Raw genomic sequence first — 24,216 nt, 5'->3', positions numbered from 1 at the left:
ATCATCTCATATTGGAACCCTTACCTGAGGGAGCACCCCTCTTTACCCAATGCCAATTGTAGCCCAACGTTTTATCACTGCTCAATGTGGGACCATCACATTCTGAAAGCCCTCAAAAGGTTGAAAATGTTCACTTTTATTCAGCAACTGCAAAATCAAAGTGAAAACAAGCAGACAAAAATAGACAGAGGCTGCTTGCCTTTCAAGTGCAAATATTTACAGTCAGTCAAAGAGTGATCACTGCACCCAGCTCATATCTGTTGGAACTGAGCATCAATTACAACCTGTCTGGCTTGCTGTGCCTCACGCTGCACTGCTCTATCATGACGAATCTGATATTTCTCCTGGATGCCTCCTCTTCGTCCTCGGCAGTCTGCTTTGGCTCTCCTAGCTGTTCAATGACTATCACATTCCAGATCTGCCTGCTCCATGTTCAGAGTGCAAAATGCAAGGGTTATGCAGTACGTTCGATCCAGGCTTTACTAAACGTCTGCCCACCTCAGGCTGATCCAAGCATTGGAATTTCACCTTCAGCAACACTTGGTGTCTGGACTATGATGGCCCTGATCAAAAAAATGGGTTTCATTGCACCTACTCAGCCAGGGGGTTGCTAAAGGAATCATTAACCCGGGTTACAGAGGGCAATCCTGTCTCCCACTAACTATCCTTGTAAGGCTGATGGTCCATTACAGTTTAATATACTCCTCCATATAATGGGACAAGGAGGCCTCTGACAAAGAAGTCTGTGCAATTCTACATTATGGGCCTTTTGCATTGGAATCTAATTCCAGTAACATGGATTGTTGCGCCTTTGTATGGCCTATGAGACAGACCTTGGATTGTCTTTGTGAATTGTGGACATTTCACAATTCTTGCTTATCATCCTTCATTACTTGTGCTTCACAGGGATAGCTGTCTTTAATCTGCAACGATCAATGCTATAACTCCAGGATTTGTATCCCACACAGTTGGGCACTGTGGGCATTTCACATGCAGGGTTCCATATTTACATATGACCATCAATCTATAACATGATTAATGCAAATGGCCCTCACATCACCCTCATGCAGAGCCCACAAGTCCAGACAGAAAAGAAATATTTACTCCACCTGCTCCAGGTGCGTTCACTGCCGCTTTGTATTCCCAGTGCACATTTATGATTTGCAATGAGTACAGAAGGTAATGCAGGATAGGTTTGTTACAGCGGTTTGCAAGATCAGCCTGATAAACAAGTCCTCCCACCATGCCCCCAAATCTTGATGTTGTCTCGTCTCCCTGTCAAGTCCATCAGTCCTGAGTTTTCACTTCTCACAAATTTCATTGAATTACCATTTCATCTCCCAACATTGCCCCTCCTGGACCAACCCCCCACCGCACCCCCCCCCCCACCCCCAAGCCCTGTCCTACAGCTTAGTCACTCCAACTATTGCAATGTACTATGCCCATGCCCCCACCAGTCCCCAACCCCCAGCCTTCCCCACCTTGAGTTTGGCTATGACTGTCATTTAACCCTACTCCTCCAACAGTAATCCAACCATGTCCACCAGTGCCCCCACTTATATGTTGAGTTAGTCCCCTCTGTAATTATTATTCCCTCTGTGTGTCACCATGCAGTTTCCAATCCCCGCAGTTGACTATCTCAATTTCCCAGCCACGCAGTTGCACCTGATAAACCCCTGAAAATTTCATTGAGCTGACCCATATGACCAACAGTGGCCTAACTCCCTCACCAAGTTGGATGGATTGTCGTGACTGATGACTGTTCCGATTGTTGACTGATCCATGTGCGGCTTCCTGACTGATCTACTGCAAATCCCGGGACTGGTTGGTGTTCAACAGAACTGAATGTGGCCCATTCTCCCGACTGCAGTGATACCCACAACCCTGACTGCCCCAAATAGCTAACTAACTCTATCCAAGCCCAAGATTGAAAGCGGGCAATACTCTTGATTTACTGATTTGGCACCCTCTGACTGAATGCTGTGTCCCTCGGCCAGACTGAGAACTAATCCGTTAGACATTGAGATATTTAGTTGAGTGTGTTTGCCGTGTATTGCAAGAGTGACATTGATGTAGCCCAGTATAGAAATATGTACACCCCCTTGACTGATGAGTGCTGACAAGTTTCTTGGCTTTGTAGCTGCATTAAATTGCGAGGCAAGACAAGAGTATAGCCAGCCTTCCCAGACGGTGGCAGCAAAGCACAAACAGGCAAGGCAAGGTAAAGCAATGATGTTGTAAACATCCAAGTCAGCACAAAGTGAGTGAACGCAATGGTGAGGAGCCCTGATGTGTACCCTGGTCGAATTCAGAAAATAGGTGCTTATCTCAATGCCTGAAGTGTCATGGCGACAACTTTACACTGAAGGTAACTCACTCCAAAGTGAAGCATTGAACTGCACAAATGCATTACAACAGCATCAGAGATGAGCCATGAAGGTGTGGTAATGCTGATATATCTTCAATATTTACCTCTGTTAACTCAATTTGAGGGTAGTCCAAGGCAAATGTTCTGAGAGTTTGGGGTGTGCTGTCTAAGATAAATGCCTGGAGGAGCAAGGGGCAAGCTGGAGTTATCAGGTACTCTGACTTGCATGTCAAGAATTGTCACCATCTAGTTTCTGCCCAATAGCTGAGAGAAAAGGAAACTCTATATAAGTGAAGAATGATTAGGAAATAATAGCATGCTAATGCTTGCAAATGGATGTGATCAGTTCTCTCACTGCTCATGAATGAAATTCTCATTTCACTGTTCAAAATCTGAACTGGATTTTTTTTTCTTGATGTTGAGAATCTCATTTCTACCAATGTCACCCGATTTTCCCAAATAACTTACCAAGACCCACATTGTTCAGGAACTGGAAGATTCCATCCATTGTAGTAATCACGAAATATTCAATCAAAATTATCATAAAATGGCATCAAAAGCAAGCAGAAATCAGAGAGAGTTTCAGGTAGGAATGGCAAATATGGAATTTTATATTTGTGTGCAGCAAATGTTAATTTTCAAACTTGCATGTCATATCCACTTTGCTGCACGGAGATTTGAAATAAAAATGTATAAATTTAAATAATGATCATCCTCTTTAAAATGATGCATGACTTATTTCTACATTAATATACAGGAAGTAATATTGTCAGGGATGAATTTCTAAATTGCAAATAACTTCTCCAAATCACTGAAGCAAAACCCAAACTCCATTAAACATATACTTCTTGGAACCTTGCTGTCACAGTATGCAGTATTGCAATATTAGATTCTGGCAAGAACACTGACAGAGCAATTTTACTGGTGTGATGGAAGAGCCTGTCAGCTCCTGTGGCCTGATTTTCAGTTTTTCACTTGAAATAATTTCACTGGGTCAGATTAAAAACTGCGTGCATCGCAGCAACAATTGCAGCCTTGAATATTTGCTTCTTCAATTAAACAGCCTAAATGATATTCAACTTCTGACGAGTGAGGTACTTTAGGATGGAGATCTGTGCAAAGTAATTACATGCTCAACTTTTCATGGAGCAAATTACTAAGAACCTCCTCTCCCCTATGTCAGGACAATTTAAATTTTAATTACATTCAAATAGACAGAAATGATAAATGAAACAAAAGTTCAGCTGTTTGAGAGAGCAGCATGTTGTCTATTCCTTTGACATTCACCCACACAATAACAGAACTACAAGCTTTGCAGCCTTCTTAGAAATGTTTAGAAAAACAGTATGATAATGATCACTAAATGTATTTAAGTGATGTTGGTTGATAAATTCTGGCCAGAATGCAGGGGGAATCCTTGATTCCTCTTTGAATTTTGGCAATAGACTTTCTATGTCCAACACAGAGATTGACATTGTTTCACAAAGGACAGTGCAGCACTCTGGACACTGGAGTTCCAGCATCAATTTTAAGCTCAATGCCCTGGAAGGTATCATTAAGCCTCATAATCTCTACTGAAGGTGATGATTAATATTGATGGTGGTGATAGGGAGGGGGTAGGGGAGGAGGTGGTGATTCCAAATGGACTAGGTCCAGGTTTTCCTTTTTGGTTTGAAATACTAGTAAGCTACACCTGCCAACCATTGCTCCTGAACAATTCCAACATCAACCCACTCCCCCAAGAATATGAGATCAATGAGTTAGCTCATTGGTCTTCTGGAAAAAGTTCAGACACAGATCACCAGCGAAGGAATGGAAGAAATCCCAACAATGCTACAGCAACAGATGTGGTAGCTTATCCTTATGTTACCCTTTGTATTACTGTTGGTAGATTTCTTCATCTACATCTCCAAGTTGTCCCCTCAGCTTTCACCTCTTTCTCCCTCCATCATTTCCCTGTGTCCACAATTAGTCATTGCCATCCCTAACAGCCACCTGCTGATGAACTGGATGAGTGCCCCATTTTGCTCACTTCCAATGGGATCATTGTCATTCGCAAAATTAATAAAGTATCAAATCTACTGGAACTCGTCCTTTGCAGAGCAGAGGAGCCTGCTGTGGAGTGGAGGAGTCAAGGTGGGCAGTGCTGAGGGAATGAGAGAAACTGAAGCAACAAGGAGAGATAAACTTGATTTACGTTGATCCTTACTCAGCAAACACATTGAGCTGGCGCCTAAATATTACAGGTTAGCAGGAACGTTTGAACCTCAACCGCAGAAAAATCATACAATAGAATCCCAACAGTGCAAAAACAGGCGAATCAGCTCGTCATGTCTGCACCAAGCCCCCTCCCAATAGAATCCCAACAGTGCAAAAACAGGCGAATCAGCTTGTCATGTCTGCACCAAGCCCCCTCCCAAAGAGGATTCCACCCCATCCCTCTAACGCCTGCATGTTTTTTTTTTGTCATGGCCATCATTCAGTTGTGGGAGTAAACCCGAAGCTCCTGGAGGAAACCCACACAGACACAGGGACTTGATTCAGATCACCAATTAACATTCTAAATTCCAGGCAAAGCAGTCTCACTATGTGCAATCTCTCCTCATAATTTAACCCCTGAAATCCAGGTCTCGTTCTTGTAAAGCTACATCGTATTGCCTCCAAGGCTAGAAAAAGGTCCTACTGTGTATTATTTCACGTAATCATCAACACTTTCTACCATGCTGCCTAACTTTGTGTCGTCAGCAAATTTGGATATGTGACTTTCTACTCTATTATTCAAGTTGTTAATACATAATTTGAATAATTGAGGCACATCCTGCCAATTTGAGTACCTACCCATTATCAGAATACTTACTTTCTGTTGCCTGCCGCTCAACCAGTTTCTGGGTCATGTCAGTAACTTGCCCTCAGTTCCATGGGCTTCTACCTTAGTTAACAGTCTCTTATGTGGGACTTTATCAAATGCATTCTGCAAGTCCATATAAACAACATCCATAGACATTCACCTGTCCATTACCATAGTTATCTCTGAAAAAAAAACAATGGGTTTGTCAGACATAACCATGTATCCATGTCGGCTCTCCCTGATTAACTAGAAATTTTCAAGTTACCCCATTCATGAATATACACTCTGACAATTTCCCCGTTGCAGATGTTATGTCTGCAAATCCCTCATTTTCCTCTTTTGCCTTTCTTAAAAAGCAACGTCCCTTGTGCAAATTTCCAGTCCCGAGGCCGGTCTGCATAGCTTGGGAACTCTGAAGGATTATACTTAGGGTGTCTACAATGTGCTCGCCTACTTCCTTTAATACCCTCAGATGGAAACCTTCAAGCTTCAAAAGAAATATCATGTTAACTTGTTTCCAACTTCTTTGTATCCAATGGCTCCACCAACAACTATTGCCTATAGCATAAAAAAAACTCATTCTTTTCAATACATCAGGATAATTCCTACATCTGCCAGTGTACTTCTAGTTCATTTTGAGCACTTTTAGATTCTCTAAGATTCCCCTCGCTTACATCTAGTCCCATTAATTTAGTTTAGAGTACTTTAGTTATTGTGACTTGGGGAAAGGCTGTTCATGTTCACTTAGAGTGAAAATTTGAACAATCAGCCCTATTTCCAGTTTTTATACTTTCCACCTTTTTTCTGATTGCTTTCTTATTGTCAACTACTGCTAACATTTCTCAGGTAATGTTTCATTTGGGCCATAACAATGGGCAATCTGATTCACTCACTTTCATTCTAAGATCAATTGAATGTTTTGGAACATTCCAGAAAGACTACTGCAGATCAGAGCTGATCATCAGTACAAGGTCTTCAGCAGATAAAATGTCTGCTCACTGGACAATATTTCATCCTTGATCTGAATTCAGCATCTTTAGGTTCCCAACTTGCCTCATCTTACAGAAAAAAAGGTATTCAGTATCCTGATTAACTTTGATTATATATCTCTTATTCTATTCAGTTGTATTGCCTCTGTCAAATTATGGTCCATTCAAATTTATTTTCACACAAATGTTAATAATATTAGTAAATAGCATTGCCAACAAATTTCCTACACTTCAATATACTTGATGAAACACTGCAAAGAGTACACAGAAAATTAGATTAGATTAGATTACTTACAGTGTGGAAACAGGCCCTTTGGCCCAACAAGTCCACACCGACCCGCTGAAGCGCAACCCACACCATACCCCTAACCTAACACTACGGGCAATTTAGCATGGCCAATTCACCTGACCTGCACATCTTTGGACTGTGGGAGGAAACCGGAGCACCCGGAGGAAACCCACGCAGACAAAGGGAGAACGTGCAAACTCCACACAGTCAGTCGCGGGAATTGAACCCGGGTCTCTGGCGCTGTGAGGCAGCAGTGCTAACCACTGTGCCACGATGCCGCCCACTTGCCATCATTATCAGTATTTTGTGGACAATTATGTTATGCTAAATTGCATTTTAATTTTTGTCAGCTTTGGTTTCCAACTTCTGCCTGATGGCACTATTTGCATAACATCTCACCAATTTGCATGTTGCTCTTTTCTTCATGGTGATTGATGTATTTTGTGTTTTTTGATATTTAGCCATGTAACATATACCACAGAGAGTCAGCTTCTAATTGAGCCAGATATCTGTGAGTGTATTAACATATAGTTATGGCACAGCAATAAACTGAGCCTGATATCTCTGGCTGAGGGGCAAGACACAAAAAGGCATCAAAGTGGGCTTAAAGTGAAAGAGCACTAAGGGAGCAAGTGAAAAGTCCCGAGATGTAGCCTGGTCCAGTCCATGGGCTGGGTGTGTTCCTTGAACTCAGTGTCCCCCTTGCTGCAGCTTTACAGTAATAACTAACATTGTGCCCCGAGGTGTAGCATTGAAGTGCAAAAGTGTGGATTAGAGATGAGCCAATAGGGTTCTTGGAGGGTGGCACATGTTGGAGCCAAACCCCCTGTGGACGTGGGATGGATATAGTCAGTGCCCATGGAGCATGCTCTGTGATATTGATGCATGATATCCCACATGGAGACTCTTTGGATCAAGCAGCAAGCTGAACACTCCAGGTCCTTCCTCTGGACTTTTGATATAGAGAATTCTCAGCATCTGGTTTACTGATAATGAGTGGTATTCTGGAAATACTAATGGGGTGAGGTGCACAGTTAAGAAGGTTGTTACAAGCAATAGTCCCCCTCACTCCGAAAGGCTTATGCCCGAAACGTCGATTCTCCTGTTCCTTGAATGCTGCCTGACCTGCTGCGCTTTTCCAGCAACACATTTGCAGCTCTATGGATTAATAGTCCAGCAATAATACCAGAGGCCATCACCTCTCTTAAATGGAAAGGTCTTTTAAAGATGATGCCAGTACAAGGAATGTCGGTTCATTCAGGAAGATCCTGGATGTCAACTTGTCGACGAATAGAAAAAGTGCTTTTCTATCCACCTTGAATTCCTCAAAATCTTATACATCTCTGTCAGGTTCCCCCTCAATCTTCACTGGTCCAAGGAAAACAACCTTAGCCTATCCAATCAGCCTTTCCTCATAACTTAGATCCTGCAGGAATATCAGACAAGAGGGGCACGCCATATTCAGGGAGTTAATGAGGTGTGTTTGGTAAGATGTGGGCCCCATAGAAAGAAACTCTCCATGAAATTCGACAAAACCAAAAGTCCACTAAAGAAATCACAATATTCAGCTCATTATATCCCTGATTGACTGGCTGACGAACTGATGAACCAGCAGGCTGACTACCAATTGAATGTACGGAGACTAAGTACCTTTTGTACTCAAGTGTTACATGTTATGATATCATCTAGCTATCTTAAAGCTATAGTGACTTCAGAGAGCTGTGTAATAGTACAACAATGATACTGTGGCAACATTCCCCTACTCTCATTTTGGGAAGTCAGATTGATGTATTGGCTTCTGGTTAGTTTTAAACTCTTTTATTCAAATTTTAGCAAACTGTCCATAAGAATAGTAATCCTCTTATAAGAGTCTTGTTTCCGATCATACAAATCCATTGGATGAGAAAAGGTCAGCTAGTCTTTTTAGATTGTCCCACATGTTCTTTATTCTTTCATGGCATGTGGGCATCACTGGTTGGGCCCTCCCTAATTGTCCTGGAACCGAGTGGCTTTCTAGTCCATTCCATGGGTAATTAAGAGTCAGCCACATTACTATGTGCCTGGAGTCACATGTAGACCAGACCATGGATGGCAGATTTCCTTCCTTAAAGTATATCAGTGAAGCAGATGGGTTTATATTATAATCAACAATAGTTTCATGGTCATGACAAGTACAGGTTTATTCATTGAATACATCTCCGTCTAACTGCCATGTTGTGATTTCAACCCCTTTTCCCAGCACATCAACCTGGGCTTTTCGATTGCTACTCCCTGAACTGTCTCCAATGACTCCATAACTGTCTGTTTAAATAAAGCAACTAAAACTGCTCACAGCACTCCAGATGTGGTTTCACCAGCACCTTGTACAGTTGCAGTAAGACTTCCCTACTCTTAAAGTCCAACCCCCTTTGAAATAAGGGCCAACATTCCATTAGCTTTCCTGAATGTCTGTTTTCTTTCTTTTTTTGTGTGTACAAGTACCCAAAAGTTGCAGCTTTCTGCAGGTTTTCTCCATTTAAATAATATTCTGTTCTTTTATTCTCCCTTCCAAAATAAACAACTTTGCATTTTCCCACATTATATTCCATTTGCTGACTTTTTGCTTACTTAACCTATTAATATTTCTCTGTAAACCGTTGTATCGCTCTCATAACTTGCCTGTCCACTTATTTTAGTGCTGTCTGAAAATTTGGCTACAGTCGATTCACTTCCCTCCTCCAAGTCATTAATATCTATTGTAAACAGTTGTGGTTCCAGCACCAATCCTTATAGAGCCCCAATGGTCGTATGTCATCAACCTAGAAAAGAATCCCTTATCCCCATTTTGTTTCCTGTCCATTAGCCAATGCTCTATCCATACCAATATGTCACCTCCAACACTGTGGGCTTTCTCGAAGTCTAAACACAACATATCTACTGATTCTCCTCTAGCCACTCTGGTTGAGGCTTCCTGAAAATACTCTAATAAATTAGTCAGACACTGTTTCCCTTTCATGAAGCCACGCTTGATTAGATTATAATTTTCCAAATGTCCTGCTCTTAATTCCTTACTGATTGATTCCAACAATAGATGTCAGGCTAATCAACTTATAGTTACCCACTTTCTGCCTCCCTATCTTTTTGAATAGGGGTGTCACATCAACAGTTGAGTCATTGAGAGTCATAGAGATGTACAGCATGGAAACAGACCCTTCGGTCCAACCCGTCCATGCCGACTAGATATCCCAACCAAATCTAGTCCCACCTGCCAGCACCCATCCCATATCCCTCCAAACCCTTACTATACCCATCCAGTTGCCTCTTAAATGTTGCAATTGCACCAGCCTCCACCACATCCTCTGGCAGCTCATTCCATACACGTACCACCCTCTGCATGAAACAGTTGCCCCTTAGGTCTCTTTTATATCTTTTCCCTCTCACCCTAAACCTATGCCCTCTAGTTTGGACTCCCCGACCCCAGGGAAAAGACTTTGCCTATTTACCCTATCCATGCTCCTCATAATTTTGTAAACCTCTATAAGGTCATCCCTCAGCCTCTGACGCTCCAGGGAAAACAGCCCCAGCCTGTTCAGCCTCTCCCTGTAGCTCAAATCCTTCAACCCTGGCAACATCCTTGTAAATCTTTTCTGAACCCTTTCAAGTTTCACAACATCTTTCCGATAGGAAGGTGACCAGAATTGCACGCAATATTCCAACAGTGGCCTAACCAATGTCCTGTACAGCTGCAACATGACCTCCCAACTCCTGTATTCAATACTCTGACCAATAAAGGAAAGCATACCAAATGCCTTCTTCACCATCCTATCTACCTGCAACTCCACTTTCAAGGAGCTATGCACCTGCACTCCAAGGTCTCTTTGTTCAGCAACACTCCCTAGAACTTTGTGTATAAGTCCTGCTGAGATTTCCTTTCCCAAAATGCAGCACCTTGCATTTATCTGAATTAAACTCCAAAATTTCATTCCCCACAGTGTGGAAACAGGCCCTTTGCTGAAAATGTGTTGCTGGAAAAGCGCAGCAGGTCAGGCAGCATCCAGGAATCCTGAAGAAGGGCTTATGCCCGAAACGTCGATTCTCCTGTTCCCTGGATGCTGCCTGACCTGCTGCGCTTTTCCAGCAACACATTTTCAGCTCTGATCTCCAGCATCTGCAGACCTCACTTTCTCCTCAAACAGGCCCTTTGGCCCAACAAGTCCACACCGACCCTCCAAGACCCATGCCCCTGCACCTAACAATTCACCTAACCTGCACATCATTGGACTGTGGGAGCACGCAGAGGAAACCCCCGCAGACACGGGAAGAATGTGCAAACTCCACACAGACAGTTGCCACGGGAATTGAACCCGGGTCCCTGGCACTGTGAGACAGTAGTGCAAACCACTGGGCCACCACACTGCCCCAGTTTCCAATCCTCTGATACTTCTCCAGAATTCAATTACTTTTGGAAAATTACAACCAATTCATCAACTACTTCTTTCAGGATGCGAGGATGCAAGCAATCAGGGCCAGGGGACTTTGTCTTTAGTCCCAGTAGTTGGAGTAGAAGCCAAATTGTTACATAAGAAAAATAGCAAAATAACAAAGATGGAATGTACATTAGTCTTTTAATTTACTTCAGATCTATACTCTGCCTTAAATGTGAAATTTAAACTGTGAAATCTATGATTTGTCACTGTATTTGTAATTAGCATATTGTCACAATGCTTCACCATGAACTTTCAAGACAAATAATTATATAATTTGGGAGGCATGTAGCAAATTACCTCAATTTCACACATTTAATCGAACTGCCTGGAAAAATTAATAAGAGAATGAGCAGTATACTAATGCTTTTTGCCCCATGCCTAACCATTTCAGACAGTTGGCATTGTTAAACAATCCATTTCAATTTCATATTAAGCTCAAGATCAAGAATGTAGCAAAAAGGAAATCAAAAACAGCTGTCTGTTTGCTGTTGACGTCAATATCTATAGTCTATTCGTCAAAGCTAAGATTAGCCATTCTTGTTTCCATTGGAAAAAAAAATGAACTCTTTGTGCCAATTTACATTTTCAGACATTTCCATGCTCCTGGTCCTTTATAAGATGCTGTTATCTAAGCTTTCATCTAAGAATAGTATGTGTTTACAACTTGTGAAGAAAGGCATGTCATAGTTCAAGATTAGTTCCACATCTCGGGTTGAAGGAGTATAAATTGCTGACATATACTTGATATGTTTAGTCAAAACTTTATTGAGGTGATGAAATAAAGAGAGTTGACTTTACAAATAAAAGTTGAAATTATGGTTAAATAATGAGAAACTTTAAATAATGGGATGCTGAAAATAATTGTGGATTGCATAATAAATCATTATTCAAAGTAATTTTTTTTAGTTACTGCTCTATTACGTCAAAAACATGATTTCTAAATATATTTTTTCTTATCTCCAATAAGTCATCTTTCAGGGAAAGAACACTGTGATCGACAAAGACTTTTACAATTCTGGAATGTGCGACATTGCTCACTGTGTGAATCAGTGGATGGTAATGTGTTAAAATGCAGTAACTTTGTCTCTCAATAATTAATGTGCATTTAGTGCCATTTAGAAGTTGAATCAATAGAGCAGAATCATTACCCCTTTATAATATTACAATGTTCAGAAATAGATAACCCTCCAGTTTCAGGTAATTTCCTTGTAGGGTTAACAAAATTGGTTAGGTCTGCAAAAAGGCTTGAAAATGAGAATCTACAATTACTCAATGCTTGGTTGCATTGATTCAGACTGTACACAAATTTTGTTCTGCCTGTTCGCATTAATGCAGTGTGCATGCTGTGCTAAATGTGCCTCTAACAGGATGCACACATAATTTGGGTCCAGATGCATGCTTGATCCTCATGTCAGATATGGTTTTTACCTGCAGGACAGTTGTGAGATGAACAGTACTTGCCACTTTATCAACACAAACATGAATCCTGTTAGGGTCTTGCTGCATGGGTTTTTTTGATTTTTTAGGAATTGTGTGAATGGTACTGAACACTGTGCAATCATCAGCTAAACATCCTTTATGATGGATAGAGGTTAATGATGAAGCAATGGAAATGGTTGAGGCCAAGACATTACCCTGAGGAATTCTTGCAATGATGGCCTTTGGGCTCAGAAACTTGATTTCTAACAGTCAAGTCATCACAGCCATTAGCTTGCACCACATAAACAGAAGGTGTAGTCAGGCTCCAACAACAAGTGGAACTGTTTCAGAAAAACCAATAAAACTCAAATGAAGCAGTAGGTCAGATAGAGCCTCCCATTGTATCAAATGCACTGCTAGAGGCTTTGGTCTAGAGGATAGAAAGAAGAGAGGTCATTATTCATAGGTGGGCAGATGGCTGAATGCCCAATTATGTTCATCTATAAATAAATAACCACAAGATTTCAGTAGAAATTTAGAAACCTAATTGAAGATCAACTAGCCAACAGCCCTGGACATCAAAACATTCAGACACCCAGTAGCATCAGCTTCTATGAGTATAGATTTGTTAATAGTCTTTAACTAGCTAGAAGATAGAACTATTTTCCTTATTACTAAAATGTAAGCTCTTGCACGCTGGAAGACTTGTATCTCTTTGCCTTCATTGATTTGAATTAGAGCCTTATGGTGGCTCTGTGGTTAGCATTGCAGCCTTACAGTATCAGGGACCTGGGTTCATTTTGAAGTACAAGAAAGATGGAAGAAAGTACTTAAATAGAGTTCATCCTCATCAGCCAATATCCCAAACATGGCTCTGCAAGGTCCCTGGTGCGGGCGTACCACAGCCAAGAGTCCCCAATCAAGGCACTGACACTGTTGCAGTCAATAAACTAACCCCATCGAAAGGGTTAACGCTCCGGCCCACTGCAGCTAGGAGCCCCTGTTCTGGAAACCGATACCACCTCAGTCAACAATTGAATACCACAGCCTGACGTTCACGCTCTAGACATACCTACCACCGCCAGGAGTCCTTGCTTTAGACCTACTACAGCCAGGAGTTTATGCTCTAGGCCTACCACAGCCAGGAGTCCATGCTCTAGGCCTACCACAGCCAGGAATTCGCGCTCTAGACTTACCACAGCGAGGAGCCCGCGCTAGGCTGACCACCATCAGGAATCCAGGCTCTAGGCCTACCACAGCCAGGAATACATGCTCGAGGCCTGTCAGAGCCAGGAGTTCACGCTCTAGGCCTACCACAGCTAGGAATCCACTCTAGGCTTACCACAGCAAGGAGCCCACGCTAGGCCTATCACCATCAGGAATCCACGCTCTAGGCCTGACACAGCCAGGAGTCCACACTCTAGGTCTGACACAGCCAGGATTCCCACTCTACCCTCGCTGCAGACAACACCCAGCCAACATTCCAGCAGTCCACGCATCAGGGCTATGAAGCCAGGAGTCCCTGCCCACACAGTTCTGGCCTCCCCCGTGATGTCAGGAAGGTGAAAGAAAAAGAAGCAGAAGACAAAAAAGAGAGAGGGAGAAAAAGTTTGTGGCTAACCTGGAGTGGATGGGCTCAGCCCGAACACTGCCTGCGCCTGGCTCACCTGGGTGTGACTGGCTCGTCCTGGCATTGCTGTCGTTGCCTCCGGAGACCTCCTCCTTCACCTGCCACTCTCCAGGCTTTAAAGCAAAGACAAAGAAGAAAGAAAGAGCTGAAGTAAAAACAAGAAAACTAAGAAAAGTAAGAAAGCAGACGGAAGCAGACAAGCCGCGGTCTCAGCACTGCTACTCTGTTGCCATCATATACTAAAAGGCTGCTAGTTTATCACAATTATGATTATCCCCTATGGAAACAACTTTTATTAACTAGATTCCCTTCGGTATTCTGCTTTAAACAAGAACTAGTGCCAGAGAAATAGTTCTATTTAACAGTTATTTTTCTTCATCCTCTTCTGCTCCAGTTTTCTGTTGTATATACTTCTGTTGCACATGCTTCCTTAGGATCAGTGGACTTTCTGTTATTTATTTTTCTTCACGGAACAATTCTTGTGGTATTGCCATCTTATTTGCAATTATTTTGGAATCACTAATGTAACAACAACCTCAAATTCTTATTTTGCATGTTTTTGTATACACTTCTTAGAAAATCTTCTAAGCCATAGATGTCGGTATGTAAGCAGATGATAGTTTATTTTGGTCTTTGCAGTTGTGCATCCATTTAAGGGTACACACCATTTGATGGCTGTACATATCAACAGGACATTGGAACAAATTCCAATCCAGGAATAATTCAGTCAACCTCAACCAGAGTGACAGTACTAGTGTCACAGTGGATTAGTCCTGAATAAGATAGGGGAGAAATCAGGATGCCACACATGTTTACTATGACTTGTATTGAAAACTGAATAATGACCATGCACTTGTGATGGTTCAATAGTAGAATATCTACTAGCTGGATATCTACCTGCTATTGGGGTAATTCTCACCATATACCAACAGCAATGGACTGGATTCCATCCGTCCAGCTCAATTTTCAAGCAGGGCCCTCTAGCAGCTATGGCCACTCCTGCACCAATGGTACATTTGCCTTTGCCAATCCTACGCTCACTGCTGTGTGATCCCGGTACCCCAAGTCTCCACTTTCAGATGGAGAGAATGTCATCCATTCATTGCATCCTATTCTTCCAGGCATTGTCCCAGTACTGATTGCCAACCCCTTGGAAAATGTAGCATTACACTAGACCATTAAAATGTGGGAGGCGATGACAAAGCAGTATTATCATTGGACTATTAATCCAGAAAGTCAGCTAATGGTCTGGGGACACTGGTTTGAATCCCACCATGGCAGATAGTGGAATTCAAATTCAATAAAATAGAAATCTGGAATTAAGAATCTACTGATAACCATGAAATTATTGTCATTTGTCAGAAAAAAAACAGGTCTGGTTCACTAATGTCCTTCAGGGAAGGAAATCTGTCATCCTCACTGAGTCTGGCCTACATGTGACCCCAGACTAACGGCAATGTGGTTGACTTGATTCTCAATTGCCTTCTGAAATGGCCTAGTAAGCAATTCAGTTGTTCTAATTGCTACAAAGTTTCACCACAAACCTTCCCAAGGGTAACTAGGGGTCTGCAATAAATGCTGGCCAGTCGGCAACCCACAAATGAATAAATAAATAAAGATTCCTCTCCTTCAAACCCATCATAGGGTAAGCCACGAGAATAAAAAAAAATCCGGCCTGATGATTTAATAATAGCAGTCATTATTCTTCTGAAGGAAGAAAATCCTAGCACTCCAAAATTAGATTGTTCTGTAAATATCCCTGATGGAGCAGAATTATGTTCAACCCCTGACTTATATTTGGCAGGATGAGGGACAATACTATAGTCTCCAATTCAGGTAAATCTTACACTGATTTGGTGCTGGGTGTACTGTCCAGCTAAATCATTCGCTAATGCAATAGTACTCCCAACATAAAACGTTATTTATTACTTCTTGTTACATTTGCGTCAATGCTCACAGTTTATGGAGTCACTTAATCAAAAACAGAATTGCATTTATCTGCCTTTGAAATCAACTTTGACATTGCGAGGTTGTAATATTCAGCATTTTATTCTTATGTTGCTACTCCAAGTTCTTCTGTGCCTGACTAGAATTGGAGGATTTCTGAAGAAGCAAGTGAATTTTAATGTTCAACTCATTTTCTAAAAGGATAAAACCATGGTGCCTTTCGATTGGTCTTGTCATTAATTAGAATACACCTGAAATCTGAGTGCAACTAATTCCGTTGAATCAGTATTTGGAAGGTAACGATATCATGCTGGGAAAGTTGGAACAGAATCATAAATCCCAACTTGATTTATAAACTTTGCAAGATTTCGGCTGCGACCAGAGCTCAAGAAAAAGTAGTGACAAAAGAAGCAGAGGTCAAAGATAACAGTGATTGAGTGCAGGAGAGTTAAGAGGAGTAGAAATGGATAGAGAGAGAGAGAGAGCGCTGTGAAAGTGGGATTAGTGCCTGAAATTAAGGGTGATTAAAACAGTTGGAATGGAGAGAGAAATAAATGGTATCAGCAATTTGGAGGAGCAGGGATAAGTGGTACACTTTTATCAGTCCTGTCATTTCACAGCAAAACTGAGAGGAAGGGAAGAGGAATCAGCACCAAGGCTGTAGGCTGAGGAGCTTCCATTCCAAGCCCTCCATGCCAGAGGTAAGGGTAAGAGCTGGCTGCGTGGCAGCAGTATTTAGCCAATTTGTATATGTCAGTGCCACCGTGGAGGGCAGACTGGGAACACTGGCGGGATCGAGAAGGATGGCACTGGAAAAGCATAGCAGGTCAGGCAGCATCTGAGGAGCAGCAGAGTTGACATTTCAGGCATAAGCCCTTTTTCAAGAATGGGGGATATCTGGGTGCACCACTGATAGATGACAAAGTCCAACAGATGCCTGCAGATGGTGACCAAGGGGATCACAACGTTGTTTACTGCCAACTGACTGCACCCTCACCCCCAACGGCATCACAGCAGCCAATCACATGGGAGCACTTCTCCTATAGGCCAGTGGACCAGCAGCTGGAGCCATAGTCACGTTAACAACATTGCAACATCTTCAGAGGACCGCTCAAGAGAACCCCTGGTAACAGCACCCACTTAATCCAATGGGGCTGTTGTCTGTCCAAAGTCGCACACACTGACTGGGGTTGATGGCTTGAGAAATTGTTTGCTTTCCTTAACTGAGTGATGAATGAGGAGGCAGCCATTTAGGAGCCTGTCTCCAAGAAGAGTTAAACTGCAGGGAAGGTGATCAATGTGATCATGATACAATGATGTAAAAACAATGACTGCAGATGCTGGAAACCAGATATGATGTCACACGCTCAGTGACTTCTGCCCCCTGCCGTGTTTGCCACCACTTTCGCCCCCACCAACGCCAGTCACCTGCATCCTGCTGACATGCCCCCACCGTCACCATCCCCACTCCCCAGAACCCTGAGGGGAACACCACCTCTGTTCATGACTCCACCCCATTCCCCCCAACACCACACCCACTCCAGTTACAGGTTCCGCCCCCACTCCCAGCTCTACACCCACACCAGGCCCTAGCTCCCAGCCCTGCCGAGTTTTCACCATCCCTCCAGACCTCCCCCTCACTGAGGACGAATGATCAGTCCTCAGCAAAGGACTCACCTTCATCCCCCTCTGCCCACGCATCAATGAATTTAATACACGTCATGACGTCGAACACTTCTTCTGCTGCCTCCGCCTCCGAGCTTACTTTCACAATCAGGACTCCCGTCCACCTTCCGAGGACCCCATCACCCACCTCCAGCATGCTCCATCCACCTGGAGACCCCCTGCGGCCTATTACATGCCCTCGACCTCTTCATTTCCAACTGCCGCCGGGACATTAACTGCCTCAACCTGTGTACCTGCCTCCCCCACTCCAACCTCTCACCCTCACAACATGCAGCCCTCCAATCCCTCTGCTCCAATCCCGACCTCACCATCAAGCCAGCAGATAAAGGGGGTGCAGTGGTAGTCTGGCGCACTGACCTCTACACCGCTGAAGCCAGACACCAACTCAAGGATACCTCCTCCTACCACCCCCTCGATCATGACCCCACCCCCCATCACCAAACCGTCATCTCCCAGACCACACAGAACCTCAACACCTCAGGAGATCTCCCACCCACAGCTTCCAACCTCATAGTCCAGGAACCCCGCACTGCCCGATTCTACCTCCTTCCCAAGATCCACAAGCCTGACCACCCTGACCGACTCATTGTCTCAGCATGCTCCTGCCCCACTGAACTCATCTCTACCTACCTCGACACTGTTCTATCCCCCCAGTCCAGGAACTCCCCACATACATTCGAGATACCACCAATGCCCTCCACCTCTTCCAAGACTTCCGTTTCCCCGGCCCCCAATGCCTCATCTTCACCATGGATATCCAATCCCTCTACACCGCCATCCGCCATGACCAGGGCCTCCAAACCCTCCGTTTCTTCCTCTCCCGACATCCCCAACAGTACCCTTTCACTGACACTCTCATTCGTTTGGCCGAACTGGTCTCCTCACCCTTAACAATTTCTCCTTCAAATCCTCCCACTTTGTCCAGACCAAAGGGGTAGCCATGGGCACCCGTATGGGCCCCAGTTATGCCTGTCTCTTTGTTGGCTACGTAGAACAGCCCATCTTCCGTAATTACACCGGCACCACTCCCCACCTCTTCCTCCGCTACATTGATGACTGCATTGGCGCCACCTCGTGCTCCCGCGAGGAGGCTGAGCAATTCATCAACTTCACCAACACGTTCCACCCTGACGTTAAATTTACCTGGACCATCTCTGACAACTCCCTCCCCTTTCTGGATCTCTCCATCTCCATTAATGGCGACCGACTTGACACTGACATTTTTTACAAACCCACCAACTCCCACAGCTACCTGGATTACACCTCTTCCCACTCTACCTTCTGCAAAAATGCCATCCCGTATTCCCAATTCCTCCGCCTCCGCCGTATTTGCTCCCAGGAGGACCAGCTCCATCACAGAACACACCAGATGGCCTCCTTCTTTAGAGACCACAATTTCCCCTCCCACATGGTTAAAGATGCCCTCCAACACATCTCGTCCACATCCTGCACCTCCGCCCTCTGACCCCACCCCTCCAACTGTAACAAGGACAGAACGCCCCTGGTGCTCACCTTCCACCCTACCAACCTTCGCATAAACCAAATCATCTGACGACATTTCTGCCACCTCCAAACGGATCCCACCACCAGGGATCTATTTCCCTCCCCACCCTTTCCGCCTTCTGCAAAGATCATTCCTTCCATGACTACCTGGTCAGTTCCACGCTCCTCTACAACCCACCCTCCCATCCTGGCACTTTCCCCTGCCACCGCAGGAATTACCAAACCTGCACCCACACCTCCTCCCTCACCTCCATCCAAGACCCTAAAGGAGCCTTCCATATCCATCAAAGTTTTACCAGCACATCCATCAACATCATTTATTGTATCCGTTGCTCCTGATGCGGTCTCCTCTACATTGGGGAGACTGGACACCTCCTAGCATAGCGCTTTAGGGAATATCTCTAGGATACCCGCACCAATCAACCACACCGCCCTGTGGCCAAACATTTCAACTCCCCCTCCCACTCAGCCGAGGACATGGAGGCCGTGGGCCTCCTTAACCACCGCTCCCTCATCACCCGACGCCTGGAGGAAGAACGCCTCATCTTCTGCCTCGGAACACTTCAACCCCAGGGCATCAATGTGGACTTCAACAGTTTCCTCATTTCCCCTTCCCCTACCTCACCCCAGCTCCAACCTTCCAGCTCAGTACTGTCCTCATGACCTGTCCTACCTGCCTATCTTCCTTCCAACCTATCCACTCCACCCTCCTCCCTGACCTATCACCTTCATCCCCACCCCCATTCACCTATTGTACTCTATGCTACTTTCTCCCTACCCCCACCCTCCTTTCATTTATCTCTCCAACCTTCAGGCTCTCTGCCTGTATTCCTGATGAAGGGCTTTTGCCCAAAATGTTGATTTTCCTGCTCCTTGGATACTATCTGAGACCTGCTGTGCTTTTCCAGCACCACTCTAATCCAGAATCACGACACAATGATGCAGGAGGCCATTCAAGTCTGGTGGTAAAAAGGAGTGTGGTAGTGGTACAGGATAGCATAGTCTGGGGGACAGATACAATACAATCTGAAATCAATCCACCTCCTGCACAAAAATCTGTCACTTGGAATCTAAACAAATCGAGAGATATGGAGATTGGTTAGTGATGTGGATTTGAGATCAAATGTCAGCATTGAGCAGTTTCAAGGATCTGAATGAAGAACTTTTATCTTTCATGTTCTAAAAGCCTCCTATTCTATTGCAAATGAATGATATCCTGAATTTAATACAGCCAAACATTTTGCTATAAACCAAATCAAGAAATTTCTGTCGAAACATTATCAAGAGAAGTTACCTGCTTCTCTATTCTCTTGAGCACACAGCAGCACTTCAAATTTGATTAGATAAATTTCTTCTTCATGTATAACTTTGAAACTTTTTTTTAAAATGTTCGCACAAGGATATTGCTTGCTAATGGTGCTGCATTAAGACTGCTTATGGTAATGAGCTCAATATCACAGCTTGAGAGCTATAAATAGCACTTGGGTAATGCAAAACAGTCATTAGAGTAATAGATTACAACACATTTCTGACCCTTGGATATAGAATCCATGTGTGCATGAATTAGAGTTTGTTAAGCAAAGCCTTAAGTATTCTCAGGTGGATTTCCTTTATTGTAGAAGAGGTTACGTCTGGAGGGATTTGGTAGCTGCTTGATATCTTTCTGTCTGACACCTATTGATCCTCATCGCGGCATGGTCTGATCATTAGCTGCAAGGACAGACAGAAGTTAAACCATCTGAATCCACCGAGGCCAGAAGTATTTAAGATTTAACATTAGCAATTTATCGGCATACAAAAACATACAATTTATTTCCAGCTGTAATATTGTGAGAAAAGCACAACTCAGTTACTCATTAAAACGTCTTAACAAATGCATTAAGTGTCACATTAAAATGTTAGTAAAATCTTTCTAGGGATTCCAAACCTACAGTGTTGAACATTCATATTTGAGTCTAACGTTACCCAAGAAAGGTTTTCCCCTTCAAAGAATTTTTTTGAACTTTAAATTAAGGTTTTACATGAGTCAACTCATTTTCAACATTAGATTTGCTTCTGTCACTGCTTGACTGCTTTCCACTTTTTGTTGCCCCAATCAACTTACTTTTGGTTGTCATTTATATGCATGGTTTAGACGAGGAAACTGAAAGCATGGTTAGTAAGTTTGCAGTTGACACCAAGATTGGTGGTATAGTTGACAGTGAAGAAGAGGTCTGTGATTACAAATTGGGTCGATGGGCTGCAGAGTGGCTGATCGAGTGTAATTTGGATAAATGTGAGGTATCGCATTTTGGCAAAACAAACAAAGGCAAGAATGATACAACTAAAAGTAAGGCCTTGGGCAATGTGGTAGAACAGAGAGTCCTACGGTTCAAGTATATCATTCTTTCATGTTTGAATCCCATTTGATAAAGGAGATGCTTAACATGCTTGTCTCCAGGGCTCAGAATTTTGGGTATAGGAAATGGGACGTTAAGTTGAAGTTGTACAGGACGTTGGTGAGGCCTGTTCTGGAGTACTGCATCCAGTTCTGGTTTCCCTGTTTTGGGAAAGGTATTATTAAGATGGAGAGGATGAAGAAGAAATTTACCAGGATGTTGCCAGGAATGGAGAGTTTGAGTTCTAAGGAGTGACTTGATAGTCTGAGTCATTTTTCACTAGGTTGAGGGCTGACTTTGTAGAGGTCTATGAAATAATGAACGGTAAGGATAAGGTGAATTTCAGGTGTCTTTTCCATTGGATGGGGAATTTCAAGTCTGGAGATAGATTTTTAAGGTGAGAGGAGAAAGATTTAAAACAGACATTAGGGGCAATTGTTTTAGATAGCGAATTGTTCATGTGTGGAATGAACCTCCTGAGGAAGTGGTGGATGCAGGTACACCTAATTTAAAAAACGTTTAGGTAAGTACATGGATAAGAAATGTTTGGAGGGATATGGGCCAAGTAGGGCAGGCAGGATTAGTTTAGTTTGGGGTTATGCTTGGCATGGATTGGTTGGACCGAAGGGTCTGTTTCTGTGCTGTATGACTCTATAACTCGATGACTGCATAACTCAGGCTTCCTTATGCTTTTTATGCCTTCCCCAACCTTTGCCTATTATGACTTTATCTCCGAAGACCACCAAAGTCAAACATACACATACAATAAGGATGTCAAGCTATTACAAGTGTTGCAGAAGAGATTTATTCTAATTGTGTCAGGTAAGGGGCAACCTTAGTTATTTAAAAAGGCTAGACATCATTGGATCATTCCTACAGTGACTACACCTCAAAAGTAAAAAAGAGTGCCAACTTCTGTTTTGAATTTAGGACACATAGGGGATACTCCTTCCTTAAATTTTTCAAGCCGTTCAGGTGCTATATGAGCCCTGTGGAATATCTTTATTTGAATAGCTTGAGTTCTATTACAAATAGAGATCTTTCTGGCATTTTCCCAGATGCCCTCCCATATTTCTAAAGAGATTTCTAACCCCAATTCTTGGTTCCATGTTTTAAATAATCGTTCCATGTCTTTCAATACCTCATTATATAATGAGTGATAAAGAGGGCGGCTCCATCAGCCATAGCACTCTCCTTTCCCTATCCGATTTGTAAGGATTGCCTATCAATGTGGTCTTCTTCTGTATATAATCTCGTGTTTGGAAATACCGAAAAAGGTCCCCGTTAGGCAGTCCAAACTTCTGGTGCAATTGCTCAAAAGACATCATAACCTCCCCATCGAACAGGTCCCTCAAGCAGGAGATACCTCTGGACTTCCAAGTTTTAAATGTACTGTCTGTCAGCCCTGGCTGAAATCCCGATGCTCCCACTATAGGAGTATAAGGGGAGGTTTTTTTGCAGGTTACCCTCATCTTGTTGCATTATCCTCCAGGCTTTAATTGTATTTAATGCAATAGGGTTTTTGCAATAGTCCATAATAGCTCTCATCTTATCCATAAATAAAAGATTGATGAGGGGACACTTTGCTTGGGATGTCTCAATGTCTAACCAAATTGATTGTGGGTCACAAGAGACCCAACCAGCCACATAGGATAATAAGGAGCTCAATTGATACCTCCTAAAGTCTGGAAAATCCAGTCCTCCCCTTGCCAGTGGAAGCTGCAGCTTTTCTGATTTGATAAGGGGCCGTCTATGATTCCAGATAAAGAAACTAAGCCAGCCATGGAGCTAATGCAATGCCAGTCTCGGCAACATCAGAGGGAGCAATCTCTTAGGATATAGAAGACAAGGTAGAATATTCATTTTAACTAGGGCTACTCTGCCCAGCCAGGATATTGGGAGATCTCCCCAGCATTAAAGGTCTTGCCTTATTTTCTCTAATAGGTGCACAAAATTGGCTTTATACAGCTGACCAAATACTGGGGTGATAAAAATACCTAAGTATAGAAAACCTTCCAGCGACCACCGAAATGGAAAACAAGATCCGTCTGGTAAGTTCTATGGACGTGCCATAAGATCCGCTGGTTTTGGGATAGAGTAGCGAATGCCTTGACAGAGATCTTGGGTACGGAGATTAGATTGGATTCAGTGTCTCTACTGTTGGGTGTTCAGATTTCCCCTCCCTGGACGTGCACGGGAGGGAACTATTTTCCATTCTCTCCTTTTGTGCAAGGAAAAATATTTTAGTGAATTGGGCAGCTGAAGGCCCTCCAGGACTTTCGAACTGGCACAGAATAGTCATGGAATATATCCCCCTTGACTTCTTCACAAATATGATGCACCAATAAACTGAATTATTCTATAAAATATGGCAGCCCTTTCTGAACTATATCGACACAGATATTTTGGCCATATTGCCAGGGCTATTGTCTGGCTGTGGTAATGGTTCTGGCTGGACTGGGGACCCCCAGGAGGAGGAATCCCACATAAATACGGGTTTCATTATGACTTGATGTAAATCTATTTTGAGCATGTACTAAGTTATTTAATTATTCTGTTGTTTATTGCTAGTAATGTATGATATCCTATTTTTATGTTTTGGTTGTTTATAGGATAGATCAGTGGTTAGTTGGGTTTTTCTCTTTTTTTTGTTTCGGTTATTATTGATTTCTTATCTTTTTTCTTATTTATTT

At 43.2% G+C, this 24,216-nt stretch overlaps 1 long non-coding RNA gene across 2 annotated transcripts in view; it reads right to left on the bottom strand.

Annotated features, from left to right (window-relative positions):
• LOC122551977 (uncharacterized) overlaps positions 1 to 24,216 on the bottom strand; it is a 105,680-nt gene that overhangs the window by 42,521 nt on the left and 38,943 nt on the right. Inside the window, exon 4 of one of the 2 annotated variants that reach the window (XR_006312241.2) lies at positions 19,994 to 20,855. The exons of the other annotated variant lie outside the window; for it this stretch is intronic. This is a non-coding gene — a long non-coding RNA (uncharacterized LOC122551977). Of the gene's footprint in view, positions 1 to 19,993; positions 20,856 to 24,216 lie in introns of those variants that run through there. 2 annotated transcript variants of the gene reach the window in all.

This window comes from Chiloscyllium plagiosum, unplaced genomic scaffold, assembly GCF_037043375.1.
Source record: "Chiloscyllium plagiosum isolate Xiang-an unplaced genomic scaffold, Cpla_swu_hap1 HiC_scaffold_7, whole genome shotgun sequence".
Taxonomy (NCBI): domain Eukaryota; kingdom Metazoa; phylum Chordata; class Chondrichthyes; order Orectolobiformes; family Hemiscylliidae; genus Chiloscyllium; species Chiloscyllium plagiosum.
This window is presented reverse-complemented; position numbering and strand designations above follow the sequence as displayed.